Source organism: Salvelinus sp. IW2-2015, unplaced genomic scaffold (genome assembly GCF_002910315.2).
Source record: "Salvelinus sp. IW2-2015 unplaced genomic scaffold, ASM291031v2 Un_scaffold5172, whole genome shotgun sequence".
Taxonomy (NCBI): domain Eukaryota; kingdom Metazoa; phylum Chordata; class Actinopteri; order Salmoniformes; family Salmonidae; genus Salvelinus; species Salvelinus sp. IW2-2015.
In genome coordinates, this window is record NW_019946438.1 from 55,186 (window position 1) to 69,024 (window position 13,839).

General features: G+C 44.5%; 1 long non-coding RNA gene across 1 annotated transcript; it reads right to left on the reverse strand.

The window, feature by feature from the left end:
* Window positions 1-779: 779 nt before the first annotated feature.
* Window positions 780-2,591, reverse strand: LOC112078028 (uncharacterized). The gene is made up of 3 exons (XR_011478424.1): window positions 2,161-2,591; window positions 1,991-2,039; window positions 780-851 (listed from the first exon to the last, which is right to left on the reverse strand). It is a non-coding gene; the product is annotated as an uncharacterized lncRNA (long non-coding RNA).
* Window positions 2,592-13,839: the final 11,248 nt, after the last annotated feature.

A 13,839-nucleotide genomic window follows, 5' to 3' on the forward strand; every position in this document is an offset into this window, starting at 1 on the left:
AGTCAGGTAAACTGTTGTTATGGCAGTGTAGTTAGGTAAACTGTTGTTATGGCAGTGCAGTCAGGTAAACTGTTGTTATGGCAGTGCAGTCAGGTCAACTGTTGTTATGGCAGTGCAGTCAGGTCAACTGTTGTTATGGCAGTGTAGTCAGGTCAACTGTTGTTATGGCAGTGTAGTCAGGTCAACTGTTGTTATGGCAGTGTAGTCAGGTAAACTGTTGTTATGGCAGTGTAGTCAGGCAAACTGTTGTTATATGAGTGTTGTCAGGTAAACTGTTGTTATGGCAGTGTAGTCAGGCAAACTGTTGTTATATGAGTGGTGTCAGGTAAACCGCTGTTATATGAGTGTAGTCAGGTAAACTGTTGTCATGGGAGTCTAGTAGGTAAACTGGGGCATAGGAGTGTTGTCAGGTAAACTGTGGTTATAGGAGTCTAGTCAGGTAAACTGTGGTTATAGGAGTGTAGTCAGGTAAACTGTTGTCATGGGAGTCTAGTATGTAAACTGGAGTTATGGGAGTGTAGTCAGGTAAACTGTTGTCATGGGAGTCTAGTAGGTAAACTGGGGCATAGGTGTGTTGTCAGGTAAACTGTGGTTATAGGAGTCTAGTCAGGTAAACTGTGGTTATAGGAGTGTAGTCAGGTAAACTGGGGGTATGGGAGTCTAGTCAGGTAAACTGGGGGTTTGGGAGTCTAGTCAGGTAAACTGGGGGTTTGGGAGTCTAGTCAGGTAAACTGGGGGTTTGGGAGTCCAACAAAGTGTCATGTTGAAGAGAACAATACTCACATATGACAGCATGGCTTTGAGTTCTTCATCACTCCTCACAGTGATTCTATCACCCACCTCATCCTCATCTGAAACACAGATTAACAGCTGTAGTTACTGAGCTGTTATCATTAACAGCTGTAGTTACTGAGCTGTTATCATTAACAGCTGTAGTTACTGAGCTGTGTTATCATTAACAGTTGTAGTTACTGAGCTGTGTCATCATTAACAGCTGTAGTTCCTGAGCTGGTATCATTAACAGCTGTAGTTCCTGAGCTGGTATCATTAACAGCTGTAGTTCCTGAGCTGTGGTATCATCATGATAGTTTAAATAGAGATTGATTAATTTTAACAAAATCAATACAGCAAATTGTTAAGAATATGATTCCATCAAAGCAATGCAGCGATTAACTTCAGCACTCAAGGTCCAGTGATGTGTATTCAAATATATATATTTTTGGAGGGTATTTTGACACTTTATTGAGACAGTATGGAAATCAGAGCGGGCTTTTGGCAGGTGGGGGACACAATAGGAAAGGTGGATGCAGGGATTGACCCCTGGTCTCCAGTGGGGAATTGTATATGTGACTTGTACCGGGAGTGTTACCCTCAACCACAGCTCTACACCTGCGCAGAGTATTCTGCCTTTAAATAGATGACCGCTTTGTAACTGTGAAAGCCAATGTATAACATCCAACAAAGCAATACATTCATCCTAAAGTTACAGGATAAGAAAATCAGACACGTGAGGACTAGAGTTTAAATATTGTGCCTTTAATGGAAGCAGGACTAATGGTCCTGGTGATGGCTTCACAAACTTGGTCCGGACTAAGTTTCCCCCTAGTACCGATCTTGGATCAGCTTCCCCATCCTAACGACGACCATTAGTGTGGAAAAATGCTACTGCCCCAAGATCAGTGTCTAGAGGCAACTTGCACCCAGGAACATAGCCTACATGATCCTTTTGGTGTGCAAAAACTTCCAAAAGTGGTTCCTGAAGACAATCAGTCTTATTGGGTATTAAGGACAATACCAGCCAAAAAGGCAAGATAAGTAGCAACTGAGTAGTAGAAGTAGACTGAGCTTTTCAGTTGTAACTAAACATAGTTGGGTAGAAGTCTGCCAAACAGACTTTCACATWMGGTTGGTGTAATGAAAAACTGTCCCCACAACAGGAAACCAGGCTGATGAAATCTCAGAATGTCAATCTTTTCATGAGGTAACTTACATTCAAACGCAGTGATTGTGGTTTCGGGCATGACATCCCTTATAGCGACCTGCAAAATAGATTTAGAAAGATATGAACGGTAAAGCAAAACAGTTGCTAACTAGCTAGGTCCTTAGCCTAGCTAACTGTAAACTTTGCAACTGTAGCTAGCTAATTAAGTTAGCGCTCACCAACAAGTCACTGAAGCTCAAAAGTGATGGGCAGTCCACGGATGAGTCCATATCCCCGACGGGAGTCTTTATACGGATCTCTATTCCTTCGCGGTGTCCCATAGCGGCGAATTATTTAAAGACAAGTGAGACCAGCATAAACAGACGCATAAGCGAAACATATCAGTGTTGGCTGGCTACTTCCTAACAGCACACTCCTATTCTATCCTAGCTATATTAGCTGTCAAGTTGCCGTTAGCTTACAGTTCTACATTTCAACTACGTTACTTGCATGACTAAGGCAAGCCTTTGCAGGTTGTCGACGAGGAGTGCGTTTTAACGTTTCCAACACAGTTTGACTCACGGACATACAAAGGCGTTTTAAATGTTGGATGACATAGCTAGCGAAGTTGCCACTATGCAAACAAACAGGCGGTTCACCGGAAGTTTTTGTGATTTCCCACCGGATATAGATTTAGGGGCACTCTTCCTCTGCTGGATACCTCTATCACAGTCTTTGACTCTATGGTTGCGATAGGCATAGGTTCCCTGTGCGCTGTAGACTAAAATCGGTTAGTAAACTATTGCTCCCACTTGTGAGTCGGGGAGTGGCTCGTGTCTGTCTCCATTTTTCGTTCATATGTTAGTGAAAGGTGGGTGTATGTACGTCTTGCCCATTGATAGCGTCTTGCCATAGAGATCCGGGATTTACAATTACACTGATTGGCCGATGGTGGCGCTTACGGAGATTGAAAATGCAACTTTGGAAAGTCACACCCTCACCCTTTTGACTTAAAGTCATGAAATTCGGTACTTAGTTCCCTCTCTTCACAAGGAACACATTTGTCTCAGGGACCCATAAGGTCTGCCATTACAGATTTTAGGCCATTTAGAATTTTGTGAAAAACACTTAAAACGCTACTCTTCTGGCAACGAATGACCAATCTGCACAAAACCTGATATGTGGCATCTATGGACAAAGGTCTCTTAACCCAATATTTTTCAGACAAGTACCTAAAAAAATATGGCCGCTATTGACCAATAAACATTCACATGGGCGTGGTCTGGCACATAAATGCATATAAATCAGTCGAGGAACATAGCCGCGGGAGGTAGGGGTGCAGAGGGTGTTGAAAAATCAGAATGTAAAAAAAAAAATGAATTAAAAAATATGATTTTTGTGCACTGGGCCTTTACTAGTATCAACAGACCTATATAGACGTCTGTAGAGCGGGCAAAAAAAAACATTTTTAAGCATCTCCACATTAGAGGTAAAATTAAGAACATTATCTAGCATGATTCATTAGTTGGAATTGTAAGAGTTGTAGACCTGTCTCTTTCTCTGCAATTGTCATTCTAATGGAATCCAGAAAGAACATAACCCTGTCCTCAAACATTTACATCAAAAAGTATTTTTATTTATTATGGATCCCCGTACTCTTCCTGGTGTCCAGCAAAATGAAGGCACTTATGGCCTTCCGAGTGGCACTGCGGTCTAAGTGTCCGAGTGTCACTATAGACCAGGGTTTGATCCCAGGCTGTGTCGCAGCTGGACACCACCCGGGAGATCCATGAGGCGGCGCACAATTGGCCCAGGGTTTGGCCGGCTGGGATGTCCTTGTCCCATCGCGCTGTAGCGACTCCTTGTGGCAGGCCGGGCACATGCATGCTGACTTCTGTCACCAGTTGTACAGTCGTGGCCAAAAGTTTTGAGAAAGACACAAATATGAATTTTCGCAAAGTTTGCTGCTTCAGTGTCTTTAGATATTTTTGTCAGATGTTACTATGGAATACTGAAGTATAACTACAAGCATTTCATAAGTGTCAAAGGCTTTTATTGACAATTACATGAAGTTGATGCAAAGTGTCAATATTTGCAGTGCTGACCCTTTTTTTTGAAGATCTCTGCAATCCGCCCTGGCATGCTGTCAATTAACTTCTGGGCCACATCCTTTGTGGGTTTTTGTTTGTCCACCCGCCTCTTGAGGATTGACCACAAGTGGGATTAATGGGATTAAGGTCTGGGGAGTTTCCTGGCCATGGACCCAAAATATTGATGTTTTCTTCCCCAAGCCACTAAGTTATCACTTTTGCCTTATGGCAAGGTGCTCCATCATGCTGGAAAAGGCATTGTTCGTCACCAACTGTTCCTGGACGGTTGGGAGAAGTTGCTCTCTGAGGATGTGTTGGTACCATTCTTTATTCATGGCTGTGTTCTTAGGCAAAATTGTGAGTGAGCCCACTCCCTTGGCTGAGAAGCAACCCCACACATGAATGGCCTCAGGATGCTTTACTGTTGGCATGACACGAGAATGACCCCCTTAACCTCTACTGTGAGAATGACCCCTTTAATCTCTACTGTTGGAAGTGACCTTAACTCCTGTTGAGAGTTGACCCCTTAACCGCTCCTTTTGAGAAGTGACCCTTACCTTCACTGCTTGAGAAGAATTTAACTCCTTGGGTACCTAACCTCTACTGTTGAGAATGACCCTTAACCTCCATGTTGAGAAGTACCCCTTAATCCTGTGAGGTGCCCTTACTCTGTTGAGTAGCCTTTCTGAGAAGTGGGCTACCCCTCTTAGGAGACCTCTTACCTTCTTTGAGAAGTGACCCTTAACCTCTACTGTGAAGAAGTGACCCCTTACCTCTCCTGTTGAGAAGTGACCCCGTAACCTCTACTGTTGAGAAGTGGACCCTTAACTCCACGTTGAGAAGTGACGCCTTAACCTACTTTGAGAAGTGAACCCCTAACCTCTACTGTGGAATACCCTCTCCACTGTTGAGAAGGACCCGCTTAACCGTCTTCTTGCCCTCTACTGGAGAAGTGACCCCTTAACCTCTCCTGTGAGAAGTGACCCCTTAACCTCCTGTTGAGAAGTGAACATCTCTGTGGAGTGACCTTCACTGTGGGAGAAGTGCACGAACTGGAGTTTGAGGACACCTCTGTGAGCAGAGTGGGTGGCGAGTTTGGATCTGGGTCAGGATGTGATTGGGCAGAGATGTAGGATTTGGGTCACAATGTGGAGGTTGGTCAGATGTAGGATTGGGGTCAGGACATGTGGGATTGGTCAAGATGTAGGATTGGTCGAGATGATATAGGATGGGGTCAGAGATGAGGGATTGGGTTAAGATAGGATGGTCGAGGATTGTGTCAGATTGGTATGGTGCCCTCATTCAATAGTTTTTCAACCCAATGAAGAGGTGGATTTGATGGTGTATTTGGTATTGTGTGTGGTGTGTGAGGCGTATGGGTGTGATTGCGTGTATGCATTGGTGTGCGTGACCAATCTGCGCATTATGATTCCACATTACGATTTCTCGTCTTTGTCTATCAATCCCTGATCATCATATCGTACCACTAATAGCCTTATCGACCTTATACAGACTAAACCTTGTGTTTGACTTCGAATATATCGCTCATCCCGGTGTTGTCTGATTTATCCACATTAACTTTGTTGGTTGATTTAGATGGTCACGAAATGGAAAGATGGGGGCATTCCCCATCTAAGCTGTTGACCTTCATGTTGGTCCTACTAAGATGTCCCTAAGGTGAAGCTTAGTGGCAGTTAGGCCCCTGTTTTACAGGCACCTAGTTAGCCCAGTGAAATCTCAAAGCCTGTGTGCCACGCCATCAGAGAACAGATGGCATATGCCTTGTTTTCACTGTCTCGCCAGCAGGTCTAAGCTGCAGGGACAGAAGAAGCTTAAAAGCTACGTCTCAATAACCTAGGTCAACAGTCTAGCGAGTATCGTAGGTGCAGACACACCGCTGCTTGTAAATTAGGAAACAGCCACACTTTGCCCAAAGGATCAATGTCTTGTAAGGGGAACAATCATTGGACAGTCACAGAGTGAATCACACACACTGAACGCTTTGCACGCACACACGCGCACACAATCACTCCCCACCGATAAGGCAGAACAAGCAGTTTTAAGTGTCGTTGTAGACATTCAATTACTTTGCTGATGACTCTTGCAAGTGGGAACTCTTTAAATACTAATGCTGTGTTATGAGTGCAAAGGGAAGAACGAAAAAAACCAAGGAACACCACGATCAATCGTTAAGGAAGGACGTCTTTAATTCACATTTTCTTCACTGTCTTCCAACGGAGAGTTGTCATGAAATAATTAGTGAATTCAAGTTTGACATTGGGGCAGAAGATCAAAGTCTGTAATTAAGTTTGAAATAAAATGAATGGAGGAGTTCTGTCAAAGCTTGCGTAGAATTCTCTAGTCTTCTTCTCTTGTACAATATTCAAAGAATAGAATTAATGTTCTGTAGCTAATATAATATATTGAACAGATTTGTGTTCAAGACCACGAGACGGGAGCAATGAGTCTGAGTCAAAACCTAAGCGGGGCGAGACAGTCAAGAACCAAGACCTGAGGGGGCCAGACCGAATCAAGACCAAAGACTGAGGTGCGAGAACCGGTCAAAGACCAAGACCTGAGGGGCGAGAGACGAGTCAGACCAAGACCTGAGTGCTGGGCAGAGACCGAGACCAAGACCAAGACCTGAGGGGGCGAGACGAGTCAAGACCAAGACCTGAGGGAGCAGAGACGGAGTCAAGACCAAGACCTGAGGAGGCAGAGACGAGTCAGACCAAGACTGAGGGGGCAAGACGAGTCAAGACCAAGACCTTGAGGGGCAGACGCGAGTCAAACCCAGACCTGGGGCGGCGAGGCCGTAGTCAAGACCAGAGACTGAGGGGCGGCGAGACCGAGTCAAGACAAGACTGAGGGGGGCAAGGACCGGAGTCAAGAAAGACCTGGGGGGCAGAGGACCGAGTCAAGACCAAGACCTGAGGTGGGCAGAGACCGGATCAAGACCAAAGACCTGAGTAGGCGAGACCGAAGTAAGACCGGGAGGTGAAACAAGTGCTCGAGACCGAGTCAAGACCGAGACCAGAAAATGTGAGTCCAATTCAATACGTGAATTTATTTTGTCAATCGCTACAAAATAAGCAGTCCGGTATTTCTGTGTTCATATTCAGAAGAAATATGGATTTTTTAAAACATTCAGAGCTAAAAATGCAAACTGAGGGCATGAGCCACTGTACAATTATGAACAAAACAACAGTGGGGACATGAGGCTTCTACGCCTCAGAAAAGGCTAAGGATTTATAAATAATAATATAAATGATTGTATGATATTTTTTCTTCCATGATGTTCTGTTAATCTCTTCATTTTTGTTGAGAAGGAAACTGTAACACTGAAGAGAAAAAATATCCAATCAGGATTTTCTTTGGTGTCTCTGGAGATAACATTGCTGTTAAGTTAGCCATTAACTAGGCCATCAGAAGCTAGATAGAATGGCATCTGCCATTCAACTGGTATTAAGGCAACATGTTTGGAGTGGCAGTGGGAATCAACCAATCCATTTTGACTTGATATGAGGGACCATTTTTAAACAAAAAATGTATGGAAACTTCTTGCCATTCTCAAGGAGCAAATATCATTGCACATAGTGAGCATAGTTTTTCATAGTTTACTAGCTATCTAATTTGTGAAGCTAGATCAGTGGCTGCAGCAGTGTTTTTGAAGAGGGATGTGTTGGCTAATTAGTATAGCTTATTAAACTTCTAACAAGAAGTTACTCTTTACATGCAGTAGGCTAAATCAAGGTCAAGTGATTATTGTATGCCAGCGCATACACCACTGCCACCTGCTGCTTGCTTCATATGGAGAAGCAGGGTTGGTCTGCGTACAGTACCTCTGGGATGGACAGGTCTAAGTGGAGTGGCTTGGCGCAGTAAGGAGCACTGCTTTTCCTACTAGTCTAAAACAAAGATCCCAATGCCCAGGCATGATTGGGGACACTGCTCTGTGTAGGGCGTACTTTCGGCAATTACGTAAGTCATGACTCTCTGAGGTATTAAAGGGATCCATGCATTATCGTAAGATAGGGTGTTAAACCCGGTGTCTGGCTAAATTCCCATCTGGCCGCTCCAACCATCAGGTCACCTAATAATCCCCAGTTTAAATTGGCTTCATTCATCCACTCCTCTCCCCTGTAACTATTCCACAGGTCGTTGCTGCAAATGAGAACGTGTTCTCAGTCAACTTACCTCGTAAAATAAAAAAGAAAAATAAATAAAAGTCTTAAACAAATCTACTTGACACCTCACACACTAGTTATGGCTTTAAAAGAAAAGACACTTGTACCAGTCCGATATAAGTTGAAATTATTACATTTTGAGTTTTACAACAATATTACACTTTTATTTGCATCACAGAGAAACTTGCATTTGTCAGTTTTAATATTATATTATTTTTATTAATTATGAATTATGAAACATATTTTAACATTCAACCCTGAGGCCAAAGAGGGCCTTTTTGGTATTGACTGCAGAAAAGGGTTGTTCAACATGATCATCATCTAGTGAGTGGAATGTGTTTTAGTTGAGTCTGCTCCTTGTTAGCCATCTCTTGAAAATAACTGGAGTGTTATACATTGCTGCATTTAACTTTAGGTCACCGGTTACTTTGTGTGATAAATGTGAAATATTTTTTGCAAAGGAAGTAATAGTTTTGATTGGAAATGCTTCGCCTACGGTTGTGTTTTCTATTCTTATATGGGACCTACTGGCTTATGCACTGTGTAGTGGTGTATGTCCGTAAACATCTGTCTGACTGCTGTTTCATCGCCTATGCAGTGTGTATGGTCCTTTAACACCATGCTGTCTGTGACTGCTGTCTTTCCATCGCCCTATGCAGTGGTGTAGTGGTCCTTTAACACCATGCTGTTGTTGACTCTTGTCCTTTCCACCTCCATGCAGTGGTGTAGTGGTCCTTTAACCAATGCTGTCTGTGACTGCGGTCCTTTCATCGGCTATTCAGTGTGTAGTGTCCTTTAACACCATGCTGTTGGTGAATGCGTTCTTCCATCGGCCCTATGCATGGTGTAGTGTCCTTAACAACCATGCGTTGTGACTGCTGTCTTTCCATCGCCCTATGCAGTGGTGTAGTCCTTTAACACCATGCTGTGTGTGACTGCTGTCTTTCCATCGCCCTATGCAGTGGTGTAGTGGTCCTTAACACCATGCTGTGTGTGTTGCTGTCTTCATCCCCTTATGCATGGTGTAATGGTCCTTAACACCATGCTGTGTTGACTGCGTCTTTCCATCGGCCCTATGCAGTGGTGTAGTGTCCTTTAACACATGCTGTGTGTGACTGCTCGTCTCCATCGCCCTATGCAGGGTGTAGTGGTCCTTTAACCATCTGTGTGTGACTGCAGTCTTTCCATCGCCCTATGCAGTGGTGTAGTGTCTTTAACACCATGCTGTGTTGACTGCTCTTTCATCGGCCCTATGCAGTGGTGTAGTGGTCCTTTACACCATGCTTGGTGACTGCTGTCCTTCCAGCGGCCTATGCATGTGTATGCCTTAACACCATGCTTGTGTGACTGCTGTCTTTCCATCGGCCCTATGCAGTGTGTAGTGGTCCTTTAACACCATGCTGTGTGTGGACTGCTGTCCTTTCCATCGGCCCTATGCAGTGGTGTAGTGGTCCTTTAACACCATGCTGTGTGTGGACTGCTGTTCCTTCCATCGCCCTATGCAGTGGTAGTGTGCTTACACCATGCTGTGTGTGACTGCTGTCCTTTCCATCGGCCCTATGCAGTGGTGTACATTTACATTTAAGTCATTTAGCAGACGCTCTATCCAGAGCACTTACAAATTGTAGTGGTCTTTAACACCATGCTGTGTGGAACTCTGTCCTTTCATCGCCTATGCAGTGTGTGTGTCCTTTAACACATGCTGTGTGTGACGCTGTCCTTTCCATCGGCCCTATCAGTGGTGTAGTGGTCCTTTAAACCCATGCGGTGTGGACTGCTGTCTTTCCATCGCCTATGCAGTGGTGTAGTGTGCTTTAACACCATGCTGTGTGTGACTGCTGTCCTTTCCATCGGCCCTATGCAGTGGTGTAGTGGCGTTAACACCATGGCTGTGTGTGACTGCTGTCCTTTCCAGCGCCCTATGCATGGTGTAGGTCCTTTAACACCATGCTTGTGTGACTGCTGGCCTTTCCATCGGCCCTATGCAGTGGTGTAGTGGTCCTTTAACACCATGCTGTTGACTGCTGTCCTTTCCATCAGCCCTATGAGTGCGTGTAGTGTCCTTTAAACGCATGCTGCTTTGTGCTGCTGTCCTTTAACCCATCCCCTATTGCGTGTGTAGTGGTGCTTTAAACACCATGCTGGTGTTGTGGACAGCTGTCTTTCCATCGGCCCCATGCAGTGGTTAGGTCCTTTAACACCATGCTTGTTGACTGCTGTTCTTCCATCGCCCATGCAGTGGTGTAGTGGTCATTAACCCATGCTGTGTGTGATGCTGTCCTTTCCATTCGCCTATGCAGTGGCCTGGTTGAAGTGGGGTATACTCTAATTTTGCAAAGAAATTCCCAAACGACCCGCCCACCAGAAGGAAAGCACCTGGGTTTTCTTATTTTATTTAAATAGTTTTCCACTTGGGGGGTGGGGCTATACCCCTGATACAAACAGCACATGATGACAGAATTGCACATCACAAATAGCCTACTAATCAAGAGTTCGACAAAATCTTTTCAATACCTCTTGCGTACACATTGTTGCCTAGTTAGCATTTACTGGTAGATATCATCAGTTGAAACGTCTTATTACCTACCCTACCGGCTTTATCACGCTCAAAAAATAAATGGAACACTTAAACAACACAATGTAACTCCAAGCAATCACACTCTGTGAAATCAACTGTCCACTTAGGAAGCAACACTGATATGACAATAAATTTCACATGCTGTTGTGCAAATGGAATAGACAACAGGTCGAAATTATAGGCAATTAGCAAACACCCCCAATAAAGGAGTGGTTCTGCAGGGTGGTGACCACAGACCACTTCTCAGTTCCTATGCTTCCTGGCTATGTTTTTGGTTCACTTTTGAATGCTGGCGTGGCTTTCACCTAGTGGTAGCATGGAGACGAGTCTACAACCCACACAAGTGGCCTCAGGTAGTGAGCTCATCCAGGATGCACGATCAATGCGAGCTGTGGCAATAAGGTTTGCTGTGCTGTCCGCGTAGTGTCCAGAGCATGGAGGCGCTACCAGGAGACAGGCCAGTAACACAGGAGACGTGGAGGAGACCTGGAGGAGCAACAACCCAGCACCAGACCGACCTCTGCCTTTGTGCAAGGAGACAGGAGGAGCACTGCCAGAACTCAAAATGACCTCCAGCAGGCCACAAATGTGTCATGTGTCTGCTCAAACGGTCAGAAACAGACTCCATGAGTGTGGTAATGAGGCCCGACGTCCACAGTGGGGGTTGTGCTTACAGCCAACACCGTTGCAGGACGTTTGGCATTTGCCAGAGAACACCAAGATTGGCAAATTCGCCAATGGCACCCTGTGCTCTTCACAGATGAAACATTCACACTGAGCACATGAGCACATGATGACAGAGTCGGAAACGCCGTGGAGAACGTTCTGCTGCTGCAACATCTCCAGCATGACGGTTTGGCGGTGGGTCAGTCATGGTGTGGGGTGGCATTTCTTTGAGGGCCGCCCACAGCCCTCCATGTGCTCGCCAGAGGTAGCCTGACTGCCATTATACCGAGATGAGATCCTCAGACCCCTGTGAGACCATATGCTGTGCGGTTGGCCTGGGTTCCTCCTAATGCAAGACAATGCTAGACCTCATGTGCGTGAGTGTGTCAGCAGTTCCTGCAAGAGGAAGCAATTGATGCTATGGACTGGCCCGCCCTTCCCCAGACCTAATCCAATTGAGCACATCTGGACATCATGTCTCGCTCCATCCACCAACGCCACGTTGCCACCACAGACTGTCCAGGATTTGCGGATTACTTTAGTCCAGGTCTGAGAGGATCCCTCAGGAGACATCCGCCACCTCATCAGGACATCCAGGCGTTGTAGGGAGGTCATACAGGCACGTGGAGGCCACACACACTACTGAGCCTCATTTTGACTTGCTTTAAGGACATTACATCAAAGTTGATCAGCCTGTAGTGTGGGTTTCACTTTGATTTTGAGTGTGACTCCAAATCCAGACCTCCATGGGTTGATAAATTTGAATCCATTGATAATTGTTGTGTGATTTGTTGTCAGCACATTCAACTATTAAAGAAAAAAGTATTTAATAAGAATATTTCATTCATTCAGATCTAGGATGTTTATTTAGTGTTCCCTTATTTTTTTTGAGCAGTGTATATGTGGTATATACAAATACTTGCTTGATATATGGTTTTCCAGTTTAAAAAAAACACTTATTTCTATATGAAAACTAAGTGGTCTATTAATTCCTTTTCAGAAGCTTACATTTTCATACTTACTCCATCTGTGGGAATCAAACCCACTACCCTAGCATCTCAAGCCCCACATGCTCTACCAACTGAGCCACAATCATCACATCTTATCATCACAAACCACCTGATGTCTCAATGTACTCAATTACTGTATGGTCATTGTTTTCCTTCATGTGAAGAAAACTACAGGTACAAACCTAGATGACCAGCCTATGTACCAATGCAAGTAATGTACATTAAGTTTTGTAAGATGGAAAATATACTGCACAAAAAAGTGGTTGTTTTCCATGTTATTTGATCAAGAAAAATATTAAATTTGATTGTGGATTTTGTGTCGTTGCCCATAACTTTGCACCTTTAAAATTGATTATCTGCATTAATGTTTTTAAAGTTTTTACCCCCCTTTTCGATGAATCCAAATTGGTAGTTACATGTCTTGTCCCATTGCTGAATCTCCCTACGGACTCGGGAGAGCAAATGTCAAGACCATGCATCCTCTAAACATGACCCTGCCTAGCCGCACTGCTTCTGACACACAGTGTGTCAGAGGAAGCACAGTACAGTCGTGTCCAAAAGTTTTGAGAATGACACAAATATTAATTTCACAAAGTCTGCTGTATGATGCAATTTGCATTATACTCCAAATTTATGAAGAGTGATCAGATGAATGGCAATTAATTGCAAAGTCCTCTCTGCCATGCAAAATGAACTGAATATCCCCCAAAAAACATTTCCACTGCATTTCAGCCCTGCCACAAAAGGACCAGCTGACATCATGTCAGTGATTCTCTCGTTAACACATTGGTGTAGTGAGAGGACAAGGCTGGAGATCACTCTGTCATGCTGATTGAGTTTGAATAACAAACTGAAGCTTCAAAAGAGGTGTTTTGGAAATTGTCTTCCCTGCTCAATCATGTTACCTGCAAGAAACGTACGTCATCATGTGTTGCACAAAAAGGGCTCACAGGCAAGGATATTGCTGCATTAAGATTGCACTAAATGACCATTTATCGATCATCAAGAACTTTAAGAGAGCGGTTCAATTGTTTGGGTGAAAGGCTTCAGGGCTCCCAAAAAGTCCAGCAAGTCCAGGACCGCTCCTAAAGTTGATTCAGCTGCGGGACTGGGCACCAACCAGTAAAGCTTGCTCAGGAATGGCATCTGGAGTGCATCTGCCGCACAGTTGAGCCCCCGCGAAGACTTGTTGAGGATGCCTGGTTCAAGAAGGCAGCAAAGAAGATATTCTTCTCCAGAAAACATAGGGACAGACGGATATTCTGCAAAAGTACAGGGATTGACTGCTGAGGACTGGGTAAACATTTTCTCTGATGAATCCTTTCGTTGTTTGGGCATCGAAAAAAGCTTGTCTGAGAAGTACAAGGTGGCGCTACCAATCAGTCCT